General features: G+C 36.3%; 1 long non-coding RNA gene across 2 annotated transcripts in view; it reads right to left on the bottom strand.

The window, feature by feature from the left end:
- The window catches only part of LOC140690260 (uncharacterized), a 263,766-nt gene that overhangs the window by 30,565 nt on the left and 212,983 nt on the right, over positions 1-20,218 (bottom strand). The gene's annotated exons all lie outside the window — the stretch shown is intronic.

Raw genomic sequence — 20,218 nt, 5'->3', positions numbered from 1 at the left:
ATAGTGACAATTCTTACATTCAATATTCATTTTTTCCGACAATTACCATGGTTATAATGCCTTTCTACATGTAGCCATTTTATATGCATGTTAAAAAGCAAGTCATGTGCACGTACCTGCCATTTATTGGAGGTATAACCTGAACGCTATCTCTAAGTTGTGACTTGGATTCTGTTCTCCTCCTCTGTTTATAAAATCACATGCATGAAATACCCCACCAAGGTGAGTTTGTCTATTCAGAAGGTTTGAAGCAGAAACATGCTAACATGGAAGGAATGTTCTCTTTGCTCAGCTTAGACTCAGTCACATGATCAGCAGCTGAAATTTACACCAGACATTCTCAGAAATTTTCTGGTGGCCATATTACCGCTCTCTTCAAAAGACAACTGCACATTGCCTGTTTTCTCGCTGCCTTTGCAACACTGTACTGCTCACGACACACAGTCCCCATTTTTAAAATGTACTTAGCTAAACACGTTTTATGTCATAAAGCAGAACAATATGAATACCATCTATGCAATCTGCAATTCTGCGTTGTCAGATATGTCTTTTAAAAGCAAAACTCTATAGCAATCAATCACATGATATAGTAAGTTCTGGGTTCTTTTTGTTTTTATTTCTAGGAAAAGAATACCATATTTCATCTAGGAAGGAGGAAATATAAAAATGCTACTAAAATATCTGTATGGCTCTTTAGTTACTTGCAAACGCACAGTGTCCTACATTTGCTGGAATAAGGTCTCAGAATACAGCTTGTCAATTTGAACAGTTGTGTGGGGATGGGACAGATGGGCAACTGCTTCTTTTTTTAATCCCAGATTTTGTTCTTTTACTTTAAATAATGTTGAAATTCTTTTAATTGTGGGAAAAAATAGGCTTTAAAAAAATAAAATGGTAGCTATTGAACTGTAATGAAGGAAAGATAGTTCCTATTACTTGGATTAGAAATCTCCGGCTCATTTTACTGAAAACAATAGATTTTACTGGCTGTACTGGGCTGATACTGATCATCATTTATACCATAATTGATATGACCAACTGTCTGTTCAGTTTTATAGGAAGAGACAAAAATACTGATTAAGTCAAATTTAAATAATCAACTGGGCATCATTATTCCTCTGCTAGTGCTTATGGATTTTCCACGTTTTGGTCCCAAATGTAAACTCCTTTCTTAGCCGTACATTTTGCAATACGAATTAATCCAAACTAAAACTATTTTTAAAACCTTTTTGTTCATATAAAACACATGATAAGAATGCCTCTATTTTTAAATTGGCATTTCTTTCTTCTATCATAATTACTTCCCCATATTATGAAAGAATAAAGATTTAACTAATGCCCTAAGTAAATTGGCCAAAGATTATAAATAATGACTTTTCACTAGGCACAAATCTTCTGTAATTAGAAAGGGAGGAAAATAATCTGTAATGAATGAACTGTATTTAATATATAAGTACTGAATATTGAACACAGATGCCTCTGTATTAGTGCTCAAGTGAAAAAAAAAAAATCTGCATTTAAATTCTTTCCTGGGCAGAAACCCCATATTCTGGAAGGGTAAAATACTCAACTCAGAAAACTACCACCAAAAAATAGAATTTTAGTTAGTTGAAAACCAGAATGCCTTTAATAGAACAATTTTAAATAGCAAAATGCTCATTATCGCATTATGTTACTTGAGATTATTCCAGATAATATAACTGACCAGAAACTACTTCTGTATCCTTCTGAGAAACCTGAATTTTTTTGACCTTCAAATAAGTAAAAACCATTTCATTGATCAGTGCCATACCATGCAGCAATGCTGATGTGTGATAATTTTATAGAGAAAATATAGTTCCATTGAATGCTTTTAATGGATTGAATCTGTTCATACGACAGTGGTTGATTAAAGAACCTACTTTAATATCTTAACTTTAAACAGACTACAATGCTTTATAATTCTAAATTGTTAGAACCCATTTTTAATTTCTTTCAAACTGATAAGCCTTCCCGCCCTTTCCCAATTTCACATTTAATTAAATCCACAACACAACCACCCTGAAGGGAAAGGCCAGTTTTATTTACATAACATAACAATAGCAATAACAATGAATGAGTAGCACTAAGCCAACATCAGTCTTGACCACAAAATATTACTCTTGACCTCTTAAATGAGCAAACGTTTTTTTAACCCAGCCATTTAATTTTGTATGAAAATAAGCACTGCGATGGAACTCATAAACGAACAAATGTATTTTTGGAAGTAAATTCAACACTATTAATATTTTTTTCATAAACTGAGGAGTCCTCCATCTTAACCCACAACATCAGCAGTGCTTACATGTTATCTTTTTTTAGATATTATAAAAATTACCCACATATTAAGTGTTCAGGGTGGAGAATGAGGAAATTAAGGTACAAATTATAAAAACCTGGGGTATCAAGAGGTTAAGGGGGCAAGATCAGAGGAAGGAAAGTGGTAGAACCAGGGTTTTCAAGCAGTTCCTTTTCTCCCAGGTTATACTCAGACCGGAGGCCTGCTTCAGGCGGAGTCAAAGGAGGAATTTGCCTGGAGCAGCTGGTCCGGAGGGAGACCCCCCTACTTCATCAGCCAAGCTCGATTGTTAACACCTACTCACAGTCTGGGAGCTTTCAGTCTTTGGATGAGATGTGTGCCAGCCACAGAATCACTCTGTGTTTGCAGACTCAAACACACATATGGGATATTTGGGAGTCAGAGTTACCAAATTTCTGAGAGACCTCTACGAAAGTTAGAAGGCAATTCACAATATCAGTTTAATATCAGTTACTTGAAACTATGTTCTCCCCATAGTGAATGGTCTGATCATCCTAGAAGTACCAAACATTAGTTCAATGTGTTCACTTTAACCCAGAAATCCTCTTCTTTTTCTTTTTTAACATTTTTTATTGATTTATAATTATTTTATAATGTTGTGTCAAATTCCAATGTAGAGCACAATTTTTCAGCAATACATGAACATATATATATTCATTGTCACATTTTTTTTCTCTGTGAGCTACCATAAGATCTTATATATATTTCCCCATGTTTATCTATTCTAGTATAATCTTGTTTATCTATTCTACAATTTTAAAATCCCATTCTATCCCTTCCCACACCCCGCCCACTTGGCAACCACAAGTTTGTATTCTATCTCTATGAGTCTGTTTCTGTTTTGTATTTGTGCTTTGTTTGTGGTTTGTTTTTTGTTTTTTGTTTTTTGTTTTTGTTTTTGGTTTTTTTTTTAGATTCCACATATGAGTGATCTCATATGGTATTTTTCTTTCTCTTTCTGGCTTACTTCACTTAGAATGACATTCTCCAGGAGCATCCATGTTGCTGTAAATGGCATTATGTTGTCAGTTTTTATGGCTGAATAGTATTCCATTGTGTAAATATACTACTTCTTCTTTATTCAATCATCTATTGATGGACATTTAGGCTGTTTCCATGTCTTGGCTATTGTAAATAGTGCTGCTATGAACATTGGGGTGCAGGTGTCATTCTGGATATACAACCAGGAGCAGGATTCCTGGGTCATACAGTAAATCTATGCCTAGTCTTTTGAGGAATCTCCATACTGTCTTCCACAGTGGCTGCATCAAACTGCACTCCCAGTATAGGAGGGTTCCCTTTTCTCCACAACCTCTCCAGCATTTGTAATTTGTGGACTTTTGAATGATGGCCATTCTGACTGGTGTGAGGTGATACCTCATTGTAGTTTTGATTTGCATTTCTCTGATAATTAGTGATATTGAGCATTTTTTTCATGTGCCTATTGATCATTTTTATGTATTCCTTGGATATCAAGCCTTTGTCAGTTTCATTTGCAAAAATTTCTCCCATTCCATATGTTGTCTTTCTGTTTTACTTATGGTTTCCTCTGCTGTGCAGAAGCTTGTAAGTTTCATTAGGTCCCATTTGTTTATTCTTGCTTTTATTTCTATTGCTTGAGTAGACTGCTCTAGGAGAACATTTTTGAGATGTATATCAGATAATGTTTTGCCTATATTTTCTTCTAGGAGGTTTATTGTATCTTGTCTTATGTTTAAGTCTTTGATCCATTTTGAGTTTATTTTTGTGTATGGTGTAAAGGAGTGTTCTAGCTTCATTGCTTTACATGCTACTGTCCAGTTTTCCCAACATCATTTGCTGAAGAGACTGTCTTTATTCCATTGTATATTCTTGCCTCCTTTGTTGAAGATTAGTTGGCCAAAAGTTTGTGGGAACAGAAATCCTCTTCTTGTAATTCTTTTTAAGTCATATACACACAAGATATCTACTCTCAGAGTAAAACTTGACTTCCTTTGTTTTGGATGGGGTCCAGTCTTCCAAAGAGATTACATTCCTAGACTAGTGTCTACACTTTCTATTTTAGTTTTTTCTTTAACTCTTTTATTTCTTCTTGAATTATGTTTGAATTTCCAAAACCTTAAAAATGCTTCCTTTTTGAAACCACTACTCCATTCTAATCACCCTCAAATCATTTGACATTATTTTATAGCTAAGCTCTCAAGCAAGCAATCTACCTCCACACCCCACTGCTCTCACTTGCCATCCCTTACTTTCTTAAACTCCTATAATCTGATTCATTAACTCATCAATGTCCTGAAATTGCTCAGTTAAATCATTTTCCTAATGGACTTGAGTTTCTTTATCCTGATACCCCTCAAATTCCCCACTATACTTCACATAGCTTCTCTCCTCATTTTTAGTTTCCATGACAATGTCTGTGATTTTTTTCTCTGTATCTCTCACTAACTAGGCTGCTCCTTTCCTCTATGCCCCAATTTAGTGATTCTCTTTGTTGTCTATCTATTGGTTTCCCTCTAAACTTACAGAATTTATACATTGAAATATTTTAATTATCTCCTCCATATTTACAACTCAAACATTCTTATCTCCTGAATATCCTATCTTTTACTTTCTCTCCTGTTTCATTTCTCCAAATTATTATAGACCCCTTAGTCATTCATTCAAAAAAGATCTGATCATGCTTCTGCCTATAAACCAGGCATTTTTATAGGCACTGAAAATAGAGAAGTGATAAAAAATGAAAAATATCTACTCTCATGAAGTATGCATGCATGAAGGAAACAGATAATGCACATAATTAAAAAGTAAAATATCATGGAAATGGGTGTTAAAGAAAAAATATAAAGCAAAGAATGGGTATGTGAGACATCAGAGGTAGACTTGAAATTTTAAATAGGTCTTGACTGTGGACTGCACAGGCAACACAGAAGCTGAGATCAATCTAAAAACCACTGCAATAATCCAGGAGTTATATGACAGTAACATGGAGAAGAATGGTGGCAGCTGGAGCAAAGAGACGGGGTGGAATTCTGGATCTATTTTGAAGATAGAGAAGAAATAATTTGTTGGTGAAACAGCTACGAGAGGAAGGAATCAAGACTGATATCACAGTTTTGACACGAGTAACTGGAAGAATGTAGTCATTAACCAATGTAGGTAAGTAAGCAGAAGTTACACACCAGTAGCTGAGTTTTAAAGACTTTAAATTGGAGTTGTCTGATAGATAGACATATGTATGTTGATAAGGCAATTGATTACATAGATGTGAAGTTAAGAGAAAAAATTCTAGATAGAAAATATAAACTTTGCTGTCATAAACATAGAAATGGTATTTAAAACAATGAAAGGAGAAATGGCATCACTTTGAGAGTAACACAGGTAGAAAAGAAAATAGGTGTAAGGATTAGAGTTCAGAGAAATAAGGACAGACTGGCAAAATGACAAAGAAGCAGTAGTCAAATGTGTCAGAGAAATGATGGACATCAAGAGAAAAAAGTGATTATAGGAGAAGGGTATCAACTGTATTCGTCCCTACAGTAGTACAAATAACATGAAAATTGGCAAATGAAATTAGCAGTTATGAATGTCTTTGATGACCGTAACTATTTACAACAGCCAAGACATGTTAACAGCCTAAATGTCCATCAACAGATGACTGGATAAAGAGGATGTGGTATATTTATACAATGGAATACTATTCAGCCATAAAAACCAACAACATAACGCCATTTGCAGCAACATGGATGCTCCTGGAGAATGCCATTCTAAGTGAAGTAAGCCAGAAAGAGAAAGAAAAATACCATATGAGATCGCTCATAGGTGGAATCTAAAACAAACAAACAAACAAACAAACAAACAAAGCATACATACAAAAGAGAAACAGACTCATAGACATAGAATACAAACTTGTGTTTGCCAAGGGGGTGGAGGGTAGGAAGGGATAGATGGGATTTTAAAATTGTAGAATAGATAAACAAGATTATACTGTAAAGCACAGGGAAATATATACAAGATCTTATGGTAGCTCACAGAGGAAAAAAATGTGACAATGAATATACATATGTTCATGTATAACTGAAAAATTGTGCTGAACACTGGAATTTGACACAACATTGTAATATGATTATAAATCAATAAAAAATGTTAAAAAAAAAACTGGGGGTATCTGTATACACACTAACTTATAGTTATCCAATGGCAATATATAAAGGCCTTTCCACAGCAATAAAATAAAAATAAAAGGAGAAAGATCTCAAATCGATAAGCTAACTTTCCACTGTAAAACACTGGAAAGAACAGCTAAACCTAAAACAAGCAGAAGGGAAGAAATAACAAAAAATAGAGAGTAAATAATGAAATGGAGACTAGAAAAACAATAGAGAAAATCTATGAAATCAAGTGTTGGTTCTTTGAAAATATCAACAAAATTGACAACCCTTTAGTTGGACTAAACACAGGTCTGAAAGAAGGTACATTACTCTTGACCGTACAGAAATAAAAGGATTATAAAGGAAGACTATGAATAATTACAGGCTAACAAATTAGTTAACTCTGATAAAATGGGAAAATGCCTGGAAAGAATAAAGTACTAACACTTACTCAAGAAGAAACAGAAAATCTAAATAGGTCTTTAACAAGTAAAGAGTGAATTAACATTGGGGAGGATCCCCAAGACCGCCCTAAGGAAGGCTAATTCACTAGGAGGACTCACATACAGGACTCAGCATGGAATTGTATTCAGGGCACTGGTTTCCTACAGCGAAAGGGTACCAAACATGATGGGCAAAGGGAACGGGTACAGGTGGCAAAGTCCAGGGGAAGCAAGGCACAGGCGTCTGAGGGTCACCTCTCACTAGGGTCACAAAGACCTGCTTAATTTCCCCACTAAAAAGTCATGTGAACACATGTGAAATGTTGCCAATCTTGAAAGCCATCCAGAGGCTGGTCATAGAGACAGCTTCTGTCCAGCACGTAGCAAAATCCTAGATTCCCAAAAGTAAAGCAGGTATTCAGCATAAACCAAATTGTTCATGCTGAATAGATAAGGCACAGCAAGTTACTCTTATCAGTTCTGGGGATGATGGGAACCCTCTCAAAATCTGAATCCCCAGACACCAGCTAACTGTAAGCTAGCCTTTCAAAGGATCTTAGGATTGCTATGTTAACTTTTTTGGGGGTACAGTTAGAAAACTTAAAACTTTCTACAGAGCAAAGCCAAGACCCAGTTTTTTTTCCATCAGTGAATTCTACCAAACATTTTAAAAAAGCCATTAATATCAAATTTTCACAAATCTTTCCCACCAAAAGAAAAGGGAACACATTCCAAGTTATTATATAAAGTCAATATTGTCCTGATACCAAAACCAGAAAAGAAAAATTACAAGAACAGAAAACTACCAACTATTTATTCTCATATATTCATTCTCCAGTGAACACATATGCAAAATTATTTTAAAAAATTCATTTTCTTATTATTCATAGAAGTTAGGTATTATAAAATCATTGAGAACGCTGAATTGGACCATTGCTCATAAAAGAAATATTAGGGTTAGGTTCTTCGAGTGCCTCTGGTCACAGTATTTTCATCAACTGATCAATAATAGCTTTGTTTTATGTGTGTTTCTGCTTTAAGGCATCTTATTTAATATATACTGCTGATTCATTAACATTGAACTCATGGCCAACAGCACTATAACTCATGCCGGAACAAAGCTTATCGAACAAACTGCTTTCTACGTAACGCATATCACAGCCTTCTTGTATTTAGAACACTACCCAGGACTTTAGAACTAATGTTGGGGACCATTTTAAATAGCAAAATCAACAACAGAAGGCACAAATAAGTGGAAAATGTGACATTAAATATTCCACAAAAAGGGCACTTTGTTTACAGCCTAAGACCTAAAACAAGAAAGCACAGTATCACCTTTTTTAGCTTCAGCTGGGAATGTGCACCTTGGGTAACTCAATTTTCCACTATTCTGTGCATGTTCACAAATGATGATGAGAGTGCCACAAATACTGATTTGGGTTTACAAGTACATTTTAGTGAATGCATGAATATGGAAACTGCACATACTGAGGACTGACTGTACTAGCAAATAGATTCTAGCAACATATAAAAAGGGTCATACAATAAGACCAAGTGGGATCTATCTCAGGAATGCAAGTTGGTTTAACGTCCAAAAATCTATTAATATAATATACCATATCAACAGGAAGTAGGACAAAAGCCAAATTATCATCTCAATAGTTTCATAAAAATCATTTAACAAAACACGATATCCACTTATAACAAAAAAAAAATACTCAACACACTGGAAATAGAAGAGAGCTTTCTCAATCTGATAAAAAGCAAATGCTATACTTAATAGTAAAATACTGAATGATCCCCGCTAAGGCCAGCAACAAGTACAGTATAACCTCTCTCACCTCATTTATTGTACTGCAGTTTCACCACATTGTCCTGGAATCTCTAGCCAAGACAACTGGGCAAGAAAATGAAACAAAAGACATCCAGATTGGAAAGAAGAAAGTAAGACTAACTCTTTTTACAAAGGACATGCTCTTGTATATAGGAAATCCGAAGAAATTAAAGAAAATTTATTTCATTTATCTTAAAATCAAAAGGAATGATAAACTTAGGAATAAAATTTTAAAATAAGGGCAAAACTTGTACTCTGAAAACTACAAAACATTCCTGAAAGAATTTAAAGAAGGTCTAAATAAACACAAAGACATTCTGAGTTCGTGGGCTGCAAGACTTGAGGTTGGTAAATGGCAATCCTCCTAGGCTGACTGACAGATTTAACACAGTCCATCTAAAAATCCCAGCAGGAGTCTTTTCAGAAGTTGACAAGCCGATCTTAACATTCATATAGAAAATTATGATACCAAGTTGACAAAAATCTTGAAATGGAAGAACAAAGCTGGAAGACACACTCTTCATGATTTCAGCATGCACTTAAAAAGCTGTTAAGTCATCAAGACAGTGAAGTACTAGAATTAAGAGAGACATAAAGATCACTGGAATAGAACTGGGAGTCCAGAAATAAACTCTCACGTTAACAGTTAATTAATTTTGGACAAAGGTACCAAGACAATCCAATTGTGAAATGATAGTTTTTTGGTTTGTTTGGTTGTTTTTTTTTGGCAAATGGTGTTGGGATAACTGGATACCCACCTGCAAAATATAAAGCTGGGCCACTTTATTACACCATACACAATGTGGACTCAAAATGGATCATAAGCCCCAATTTCTTAGAAGAAAATATAGGAGTAATCTTCATGAATTTGAGTAAGACATAGTCTTTGTATATATGGCACTAAAGCCAAAAGAAGAACAAAAAAGAATAGATAAACTGGACTTCATCAAGATGAAACACTTTTGTGTTTCAAAGAATGTCATCAAGAAAATTAAAAGGCAGTTCACAGAAAAGAGAATATATTTGTGTACATACATCTGATAAGAGATATGTGTCCAGAATGTATAAAGAAATGTATGACTTAATAATAAAAAGATACAATTTCAAAATGGGCAAAGGATCTGAACAGATATTTTCCCAAACAAGACATACAAATGACCAATAAACACAATACAAATTGTTCAACATTGTTAGTCATTAGAGAAATATAGATCAAGGCCACAGTGAGATTCCGCTTCACACACACCAGGATGGCTAATTGTTTTTTCAAAAGGCAAATTATAGCAAATGTTGACAAGGGTATGAAAACTGGAACCTTCATACACTGCTGGCTGGATTGTAAAATGATGCATTCAACTTTGGGCCACAGGCTGGCAGTTCCTCAAAATGTTTCTCTAAACATAGAGTTACTATGTGACGTAGTATTTCAACTTCTAGGTATATACCAAGAAAAATGAAAACATATGCCCATGCAAAAACTTGGACACAAATGTTCATTACATTATGAACTCTCAATTATTCATGGCAGTCTAAAAGTGGAAACAATCTAAATGTCTATCAACTGATGAATAGATAAATAAATGTGGCATACCCATCCCATAGAATATTACTTGGCAGCAAAAATGACTGAAATACTGATTCATGCCACAAGATGGATCAACATTGAAAACTTTATAAGTAAAGGAAGTCAGTTACAAAATACCACATATTATATAATCTCCATTTATGGGAAATATCCAGAATACACAAATCTGTAGAGACAGAGAGGTCAGTGGTTGTGTAGGACTGAGGTAACAAAGAGAAATGAAAAGTTACCACTAACAAGCACAGGTGTTGTCTGTCTGTTTAGGAGTGATGAAAATGTTCTAAAATTAATTCTAGCTATAGTTGCAAAACTCTGTGACTGTACTGAAACCCATTGAATTGTACACCTTAAATGGGCTAAGTGTATAAAGTATGAATTACATCTTGAAAAAGCTGCTGTACGAATATTATTAAAATCAGGCACTCTTTCATATCTGTTGATGTCAAAGCCTGACCATATCTAGTGCTCATGTGTATTTCAATGCCATCTCCAATGCATACCCTAATCACTCCTAGATTACTACAATAATCTACAATAGAAACTGTTTCCAGTTTCGATGAGCCATCTGTTGCAACAGATTTTATTAAAATACTATTTTCATTAAATCCCTCCCTTGCTCAATATCAGTAATTCTGTAATCTCTTCAGCCATCCATTTAAGGCCCATCATCAACTGGGCTATGTTGCCCACGGTGTTAGGCAGAAGAATAGCCTCTCAAAGAGGTCCATGTTCTAATTCCCCAAATCTTTAAATATGTTACTAGACATGGGAGAAGAGACTGTGCAGATGTGATTAAATTAAAGATCTTGAGATGGGGGAGATTATCTGGGATTATCCAGTTGGGCCCAATGTAATCACAAGGGTCCTTCTAAATGAAAGAGGGAAACAAGACAGTTAGAATCTGAGAAAAGATGTGACTAAAGAAGCAGAGGTCAGAGTGATGTGCACCACAATCTAAGGAGTGTAGGCAGCCTCGGGAAGGTAGAGGAGGCAAGAAATGGATTCCCCCCTAGAGTCTTCAGAAGGAATGCGGCTTCACTGGCCCATTTTTAACTCTGACATCCAGAGCTGTATAATAATAAATTTGGGCTGTTTTAAGCCACTAACTTTATGGCAATTCATTAAAACTGTAACGGGAAACCATACAGCCATGCAGCAGTCTTACTATGATTCTCTGCTTTTTTTCAGATCCCTGATTTGAATAATTCTTCTCCACTTGTCTGGAAATTCCATTCTTTTCCTCACTGCCAACACAGCAAGGCCCACTTGGATACTAACATCCTCAAGAAGTTTCCACCCACTAACCCCACCTCTTTGTGATTTTAATTCTGACTAGAGATTTCTTCAGGATAAATTATACCATCTACAATTAACTAGCACGTGCATTGCCTTGGATGACCATCTAGGTTGTATGTGGAAGGCACTTAGCATGCTGTATGGAATCTGTGGTGTGCTGATGAACCAACTCACAAAAACCCCCCAAAACCCCTGATATATAGTGTTCACTAATTACTCCCCACAAGACTGATTTCAATCATCGTGCTGTACACCTGACACTTACACAATGTTATATGTCAATACATCTCAACAAATTGGGGGCCAAAAGAAGGCTGATTTCAAGTTACCAATGGTTTGACCACTGGCTCATATGGTCCTTGAATATTTAACAATGTCTTTAGTGAACTAGTTCAAGACATCGTCTCAAATTAGGTAGCTCATTCCCTCAGTTCTTCTTTCCTGCCAATCTATGGTTATATTATAAATAAATGCTTAAGTATAGAAATGCATCTATTTTTGTTATATGCCATTGATACTTAATAAAAATTTCGGAGCCTTTGAATTTAATCATTTTCTAGGGGAGGACTCAAGGTAGATCTTCTCCCTGCCAGAAACTTGTATTAGTGTATGTAATAATATGGGCTATTATTTTGTAGAAATATTTTTAATCAATAAGGAAAACATTTAACAATCATTAAATTTACAGATATAAAAATTGAGGTTAAAAGTCTCAAAATCCAAATTACTGGATGTGTTACTATAGCCTTGTCATCTGTCATCAGTGGAGAGGAAGTCAGGGGCTCTGTAGCCTTGATATCATCCACTAAATGCCATGGTTCTTCCCCAGTGTGTACCTTCTTTGTCACGTACCCACTGATTTGATTCATTTTCATTCATTCAACAAATACAGACTCTCAAGACGGCTCAAAATAGGAGGCAGGCATATCTGTTCAGGGACACCTGGGCACCTACTCTGCCTTTCCACTCTCACATCTCACCCCCATTGATATTGCTCCATAATAATTTCCCACAAAATAAGTAGCTTAAAACAACACCCATTTATCATCATACAATGCTGCACATTCAAAGTCCAGGATGGTACAGTTGAGCTCTTTCTTAGGATACCACAAGGCTAAAGTTAAGGTGTTGGCTAGACTGACTTCTAACTGAGGAAGCTTGAAGAAAAACCCAATTCCAAGATCATTCCTGTTAATAGCAAAATGTAGTTCCTTGCAATTATAGGACTAAGTCTCTGTCTCCTTGCTAGCTCTCAACTGAGGCTGCTCTTGGCTCCTAGAGGTCATCAAAATCCCTTGCCACAAGGCTTCTCTATCTTTTAAGTCAGCAATGGTGTGTCAAATCCTTCTCATGCATCCAATCTCTGACTTCCTCTTTTACAACCAGATAGAGACAACTATCAGCTTCTACAGGATCATGTGATTAGGTAAGGCCCACACAGATGCTCTCTGGAAGGTCAACTGTGCCATGCAACACAAGCTCATCATAAAAATAAAGCTTATCACATTCTCAGTCCTGGGGATTACTCAGGGCATGTACATGTAGGGAAAGGTCACCCCCACCATCAGTCTTTCCACTGCCTAGTTTGGTTCAAGAAGAAAAGAAATTGATATTATAATACAGATAGAAATCTGTAGATTATTACTATAAATTCTTGTGGAATGGAGAGACACAAATCTAAGATCCTACTCTGAGCTGAAAGCATCATCAGAAGCGATGTGCTCCTTCTAGGGCCTCAGGGAGCCACAGAAGGCAACACTGGTAAGTGAGATATATGCTCTCTGTAAGATTTCATCCATATGGATAATTAACTCAGGAACTTAATTGACTTCAGGAGGATGGGGAAGCTTCTTCAGACAATGTACAGAGTGTCAGGTACGATATTTCAGTTGGTGTCGAAAGTGAGACCAGACATCCTGTCAAGATAGATGTGCTTCTAGCTTAAAGTCTCTAGTAAGGGGTAGAGATAAGAAAACAGATGATAAGGAGGCAGCGTGCTGACCACGCCCTAGGTAAAGGAAGAAATTTGTACAAGTGCCCTCAGAGGGAAAACAGGACCTGGTGCATCGGAGCAACTGCAAGCATCTCCATGTGATTGGAAGGTGGAGTTGGAGTGGGGACAAGATGAGGCTGGAGAATGGGTAAGGAGAAGGTCACAGAGAGCCAAATACACTGGCTGAAGGCCATTCATCCTCAAAATAATTGGAAGTCCAGCAATTCTCTGTACAAAAATATATCCTAAGGACAGAATCATAAAAGTCAAAAAAGATTCATGAACCAGAATATGGACTACAATGTAATATAAAAGCCATCCATGCCCCTACCATGGAAATAAACTCAATGTTCATCAAAAGGGGACTCATAAAAATAATTGATGGAGTTGGCAGCCTTAAAAATGATGATATGCATTCCGTGTTTATTGACAGGAAACAATACTATTTTAAGAAGAATATGAAGAAGAAATCGGAGGAGCAAGACAAGTAGCATTTATGAGTGCTCACTATGCACTAGGCAGGGAGCTCAGCCCTTAACAACTAATATTACATTTGATCCTCTCAACAATCCAACGGTAAAAACTGCAAATTGCTCCTGTTTTACAGATGTGGAGATTGAAGCACAAGTGGGCAAACAACCAGCTTAAATCCACACACTTACTGAGCAGCAGAGCCAGGACCAGGACCCAGGCAGAGGCAGTGTGAATCCAGTCTCTCACACAGGGTCATGCTTTCCTTTTGCAGAGACGTTCTCTGAAAGTTGTTTCTTTTTCGGCGTGTTGTTTAAACTCAACCACTCGCCTTAATTCCATGGTATCACTTGTTCCTCCTGAGTGCCATGGTGGTGTCAACTTAGACATTAGGGAAACTGCTTAGCTGTGAGTTTAAGGGTAACTGAGTTTATTTGCTGTTTGTAAGGGACAAATCAGGCACAGTAAGAGGAAGTCCTACAACACCCAGGATGGTCTTGACGGTGACGCCCACCCAAATCGATAAACTTTCTGTAGGTCTCGGAGAAGAAATACAACACGGTTACTTTCAGTGTGTGGCACTGGGGCAATGTTTGACTCATGGCTGAAGGAAGTTTGTCACCTGTAGGAATCATTGAAATGTTTCCTTATTTGTCTGGTTTATAGTTTTAGAGAATGAAGAAGTACTATAATTTCCTCTATCTATGGTTATATATCTTATGTTTTTGGTTCCTAGCATTTGGACAATATTCTTATAATGCTATTATGTATGACATTGTTTTCCTGCAAAATATTAGAATATTTATCAGATTTTCTTTACCTTCAGAAAAATGTTGATTGTTTTTATTCTTGCATTAAATGCCTGTGCCATTTAAAAAGTTTTCTACATTCTTAGAACAATTTACCAAAATTTTTGATTTTATGAACTAGATTTGATACACAGTTATCTACTTTTTAATCAGTTTTGACTTAATCCTTTGGAATTTGCTTTTTGTTTGTTTGGTTTACATTGCAGATGAGTTAGGACACTGAAGCAAAATAACTAAAGTAATTGCACAATTGGCTCAAATGAAGACTGGTACCTGGCGTGGTAAGGAGAATAAAAAAAGAAGAAACCTGTAGTAACAATATATACATACAATAATTCAGACAGATTATCCAAATTAAAAATACATGCCTTAAACGTACATTTTTCACTTTAGTTACTGAAAAACTGAGGGATACAAGGTGTTGAAGGTGTGGTAAATTTTGTAAAACTAGTACAACTTCAAAGTGCACTCGACTTAAATGGAAAAAGCAATCATGGGATGCGTGCCTAATTAATTAAATTTTAAAAATACAATCACTTATAAAATTATTATAATACCCTATCATAATTTTTTTTAGCCAATAACTATAAACTTCACTGATACATCATGTGGTAGCAGTAATCTCTATTTTTCACTAGTGGAGAATTTGTCTAAAAAAAAAGGTGAGCAGATTCACTGAAGCTGTAAAGAAGGGAAAAAAGAGAAAATTAGGAACAGATAAAGGGGTGCACCACATTTTCCTATAAATATGAACTGGAAAAATTATCTTCAAAATGGACTTCTGAAATATCATTGGACACTCTTTATGTCCCCTGTTTAGCTATGGGAATTTTCAGTATCAGCTGTATCCCAAGAATTCCCAGAGCAGAAATTAAGCTTGGAATTGTCTCCTGATCCAGAGGCATCCCTACCCATTGCCTATGGGACACTTCTACTCAGATCCCCAGTGGAACCTCAGATTCAGTGGGATCCAAAATAGCCTTTTTACCTCTCCTCTGCCCTGCTTGATTCAGATTTTCCCCCTCTTTCTACATTCTTTCTCTTGGAGTCTCAAGCCAGCATGGACCCATCTGTGCAAGCTGGAGACACAGATGTCATCTGCTTCCTCCTTTTCCCTCACTCGGCTATCCACCTTGCCATGAAATTATGACAGCTCTGCTTTTCATGTATCTCACTGGTCTGCCTACCTTCATAGCCTGTGGGCCACCGCCTTCTGTCTCAACTACCTGCTCTCCTCTGCACCTGTCCTCATTTTAATCTGTGTATTCTTCTTCGTGCTGTTTCCCCACAGGTAATCATTTGTGTATCTTCTTAAAACCCCTTTAATGCTTCCTCATCCTATAGGTTGATAAAGACCATATCCCTTTGCACAGAAAGCTCCCCACAATTGAGACCGACATCCTCTCTCTCCAAGGCTCCCACTGAACCCTATGCACCGGTCTTAGGGAACTCTGCTCGCTTTTCTCAGATTTTATTACAATCAGTAATGCCTCTGAGGCTCTCTGTAGGCCATTTTCCTTTTCCAGAAGACCCTTTTACCTCTCTTCTGCCTGATGAATTTCTAGCCATCAAACAAATCTCTGTGGTACCACATCTTCTGGGAAAACCTCCTTAACTCTTCTAATCTTAGTTTATCTTTACTATGCACAAGGTGACACACCGACCACAGCGAGTTATCATTCCTTGTTCACCAATTAATTAAATTTAAAAAAATACAATCACTTATAAAATTATTATAATACCCTATCATAATTTTTTATATTATGAGGGCAGAGAGCATGTCTCTTGCCCTTCTCTGCTGCTACAGAGGTTCCAGCATGAGGCAAAGGTTTAATATTTATTGAGAGAATGACATGTTTGCCAGAGTCAGATTCTGAGGGGCTCCGAGTATCGCATTAGGGAGTTGTGTTCTATAGGCATAGCTCTGAAGCACAGGAGGGACGTAATCAAATCTGTACGTTAGAAAGAAAACTTGGGTAGAGTAACAGATAGGCTGCCGTGTCAGGCAGGGTATAAATACATGAAGATGTATTTGTTGTAGGACAGGCAGGAATGACTGGGGAAGTAATTATGGATTTATTGGGGTATTAGGTTGAAGAATGGGGAAATAATTTATGTAATGTTTTATGTCAGGGCTGAATTACATTCTAAATATACAGTAAGAAAAAAATAAAAACTATTAATCTGCTTCATACACATGACATATCCTACACAGTACTGCAATTCTGATAACAGATATTGGGCAGAAAATCATATTTACCACACTTAATATTAATTAAACAGATAAAGGTCTTAAGCATTTATTCTAAATATATTTCTAGTTTCTTATAGTACCCTAATATGGCTGCATCAATCATAAATCATAAAAACCAAGTAATACTTGTTAACATTTAAGCTCAAGGAGCAATACATTCCGTGGTTTATTTGACACTGTGTTTGGAGATTTTATAAAATTCTTCTACTCAGGGTCTTATGGTAGTCACATGGATTCTAGGAGTTGGTGAATCTGTCCCTGAAGATGAGGGATAAATATGACAAAATACCTTTTCCTCTAAATTGATGAATGAAAATCAACAAATTTTCAAAAAAGGAAGTTATCATATTAATGTCCAGTATTTCTGCCAGAATTTTTTTAACCTCATCTCACATTTTCTTAGATATGAATTACAAGAATTCAGTCTAAGAAGGTCTACTATAAAGATGAAATCTACAAATGTCCAATAATCCCATGGTGTCTGCCAACGTTTTAAAGCACAACCAAATTAAAAGGCCATCCTGTGCTATTTAACAGAATTAAAACTTTTCGGAAAGAGTAAGGCCACAGATGTGGCTCGTATTTCTTTCAGGAAGTCGATGAGATACAGTAAAAGTTGAGCAAAGGCAATAAAAATTTTGCTGCCTCACAATATCCAAGTTATCTGTCAGAACATACTTAAAATCCATAAGAATTTTTCCTGTGAAGTAAGTATAATTAGATGTTTTACTTACGTCACACTTTTAATATAAAAGAATGAAACTTTCATAAAATTCTAAACTTTAAGATGGAATTATTATTATTACCATTCTCTTCATTTAGGAGAAAAACAGACTGTGGTGAGGAAGGAAAGGTTAAGGTTAAAGATAAAATAACGGTGAAAGAGAAATAATTCTCCTAAATTACAAAACCTGTGAGTAAATATACAAGGAACAGGGTAACCGCATTTCGAGGGGTCGGCACTGAACCCGTTTTACTCCGTGAAGGGTTGTTTATGACAATCAATATTGCCACTCATTTTTGATGATCTTTTGTGTCCTCTGTGCCTCACATTAAATGCATCAACATGTTTGATTTTTAATTTAGCCTTGTTAAAGTAATTTAGTTCAACCTTCACTGAGGAAATGCTGTTATTTGCAATGACAGTGAATGCTATTTGGCCTCTTAGGGCAAATGGGACTGTCAGCCTCATTGTCAAGTTTCGAGTTGACATAGTTAAGGAGCTAGTGAAGAGGGACAATGGTGGGTTCCCATTTTTAAACAGCATTAGGGGGAGCGGCGGAGACGCCTTGCTTTGTAGTTAGTTGTTTCATCTTTAAATTCATCATCTATTTTCAATTCCGTGGAAACTTCCATTCTTCCCATCATTTTGGGTCAAAATCTCAGTCACTTCTGATACTTCTATCTTCCATACCACCCATCCCAAGTCATGTCAATCCATATTGTATGTCTCATCCTAACTCAAGCTTTTCTCATTTTACAAACTGGGCAGTTTCCATAGCATCATAATGGTTCCCCCACCTTTAGTTCCTATGTGGGCAAAGCCACCAGAGAGATTACTGCAATGTTAATCTTTTAGAAGTCTTATTGCTAATCATGTCTCCCTCCCCACAATTTTAGTGCCTTACATGACCTACAAACTGATGTCTAAAAGTCTTTGCCTAGTACTTACTTTTTTTTCATAATTTTCCCAAGCCTTTTAGTCTCCCGTAGAGTGATCAACACTCTCTTTACCCAGGCAAGTCCTTCCCTTTCTCCTTATGCCACCCCTTCTCCCAGAAGGTCCTCTCCATACATACCAGCTCTCTGCTCCCACCCTTCCTCAGGGTACTTCTTCAAGACCAGTTCCCCTCTCTGACTTCTCCTGGTCATTTCAGTCTGTTTGAAACCCAATGGTAGTTCTGTTTTTCTACCAGTAGTTTGACCCTTGCATACATCTCCTTGAATTATTCATTGTGTCTTGAGCTACTTGACATCAAGGACTTTACTTTCTCCTGGGCTATGTTCATTTAGGCACGTGGCACTTACTGATCATATCTTTCACTAATTGCCATTGGCTATCAATAGTATAGGATACATAGAAGAAAATAATTCTGTATGCTAGAAAAATCAACCTATGCTTTCTAGCCACTAAAAGAAGAGGGATTTGTGTGTGTGTGTGTGTGTGTGTGTGTGTGCACATGCACTGTTCTATAAAGATAATTGAAAAATTAAAACGGTTTCAGGAATCTGTAAATATTGCTAAACTTTACAAAAAGTGGACTTTTTTGTTGAGTTGTTTATTGTCTGTCTGCTACTCCTCGCTCTGCTAAAATGGAAACTCTACAGAAGCAAAGATCTTGGCAAATCATCATCAGTAAGCTAGCATTCATCTGTAACATCCTTGGTTAACTAAATCTGGGATTGTTTACCATTTTTGTTTCCATTTTGCTACACAGATCATAGCAATGGTGCTACCTGGGTTCAATATTAATTCTAAAATCATTAATCTGGTTAATTTCTTAGGCATAATAATAAAAAGATACATAAGAAATTGGAGTTGTGTTCATTTAGCAGTTATTAACTATAGCCCCTAGCGTTTAATATCTAGTAACAGTGGATGGTAGTTCTAAACCAACTACCTCTTATTCAAAGCATATCATCAGGTTCCTGAATAAACAGCCATGATGGAAAGGGAATCCCTGAGGCAGAAATTAAGATATAAAGTACAGGAAGGATTAACCTCCAGCCTCCCATGCTTTTATCTTTAGCATGCCTCAAAACCAAAGAGAGAGTGCCTAACCATTAAAAAAGATTAAAGGTGTTAATTAGACTAAGAGGTAGAAACCAGGAAGGCTGGACCAAACCTTCGAATGGATTAAAACACACAGGCATAGACACATTCACAGTCACTCACAGTCGCACAGGAAGCACGTGGTCTCTATGAAGTTGTGTTGAAAATGGTCTGAAATATATATTTGCGAAAAATTTTGTTGAAACTGATTACAGTTTGGACAATATCTTTATAGGCACAGTCATTTCCACCATTCCTGTTGAAATTGCTTTTAACATTCAGTACTGAAATG

Source organism: Vicugna pacos, chromosome 29 (assembly GCF_048564905.1).
Source record: "Vicugna pacos chromosome 29, VicPac4, whole genome shotgun sequence".
Taxonomy (NCBI): Eukaryota; Metazoa; Chordata; class Mammalia; order Artiodactyla; family Camelidae; genus Vicugna; species Vicugna pacos.
This window is presented reverse-complemented; position numbering and strand designations above follow the sequence as displayed.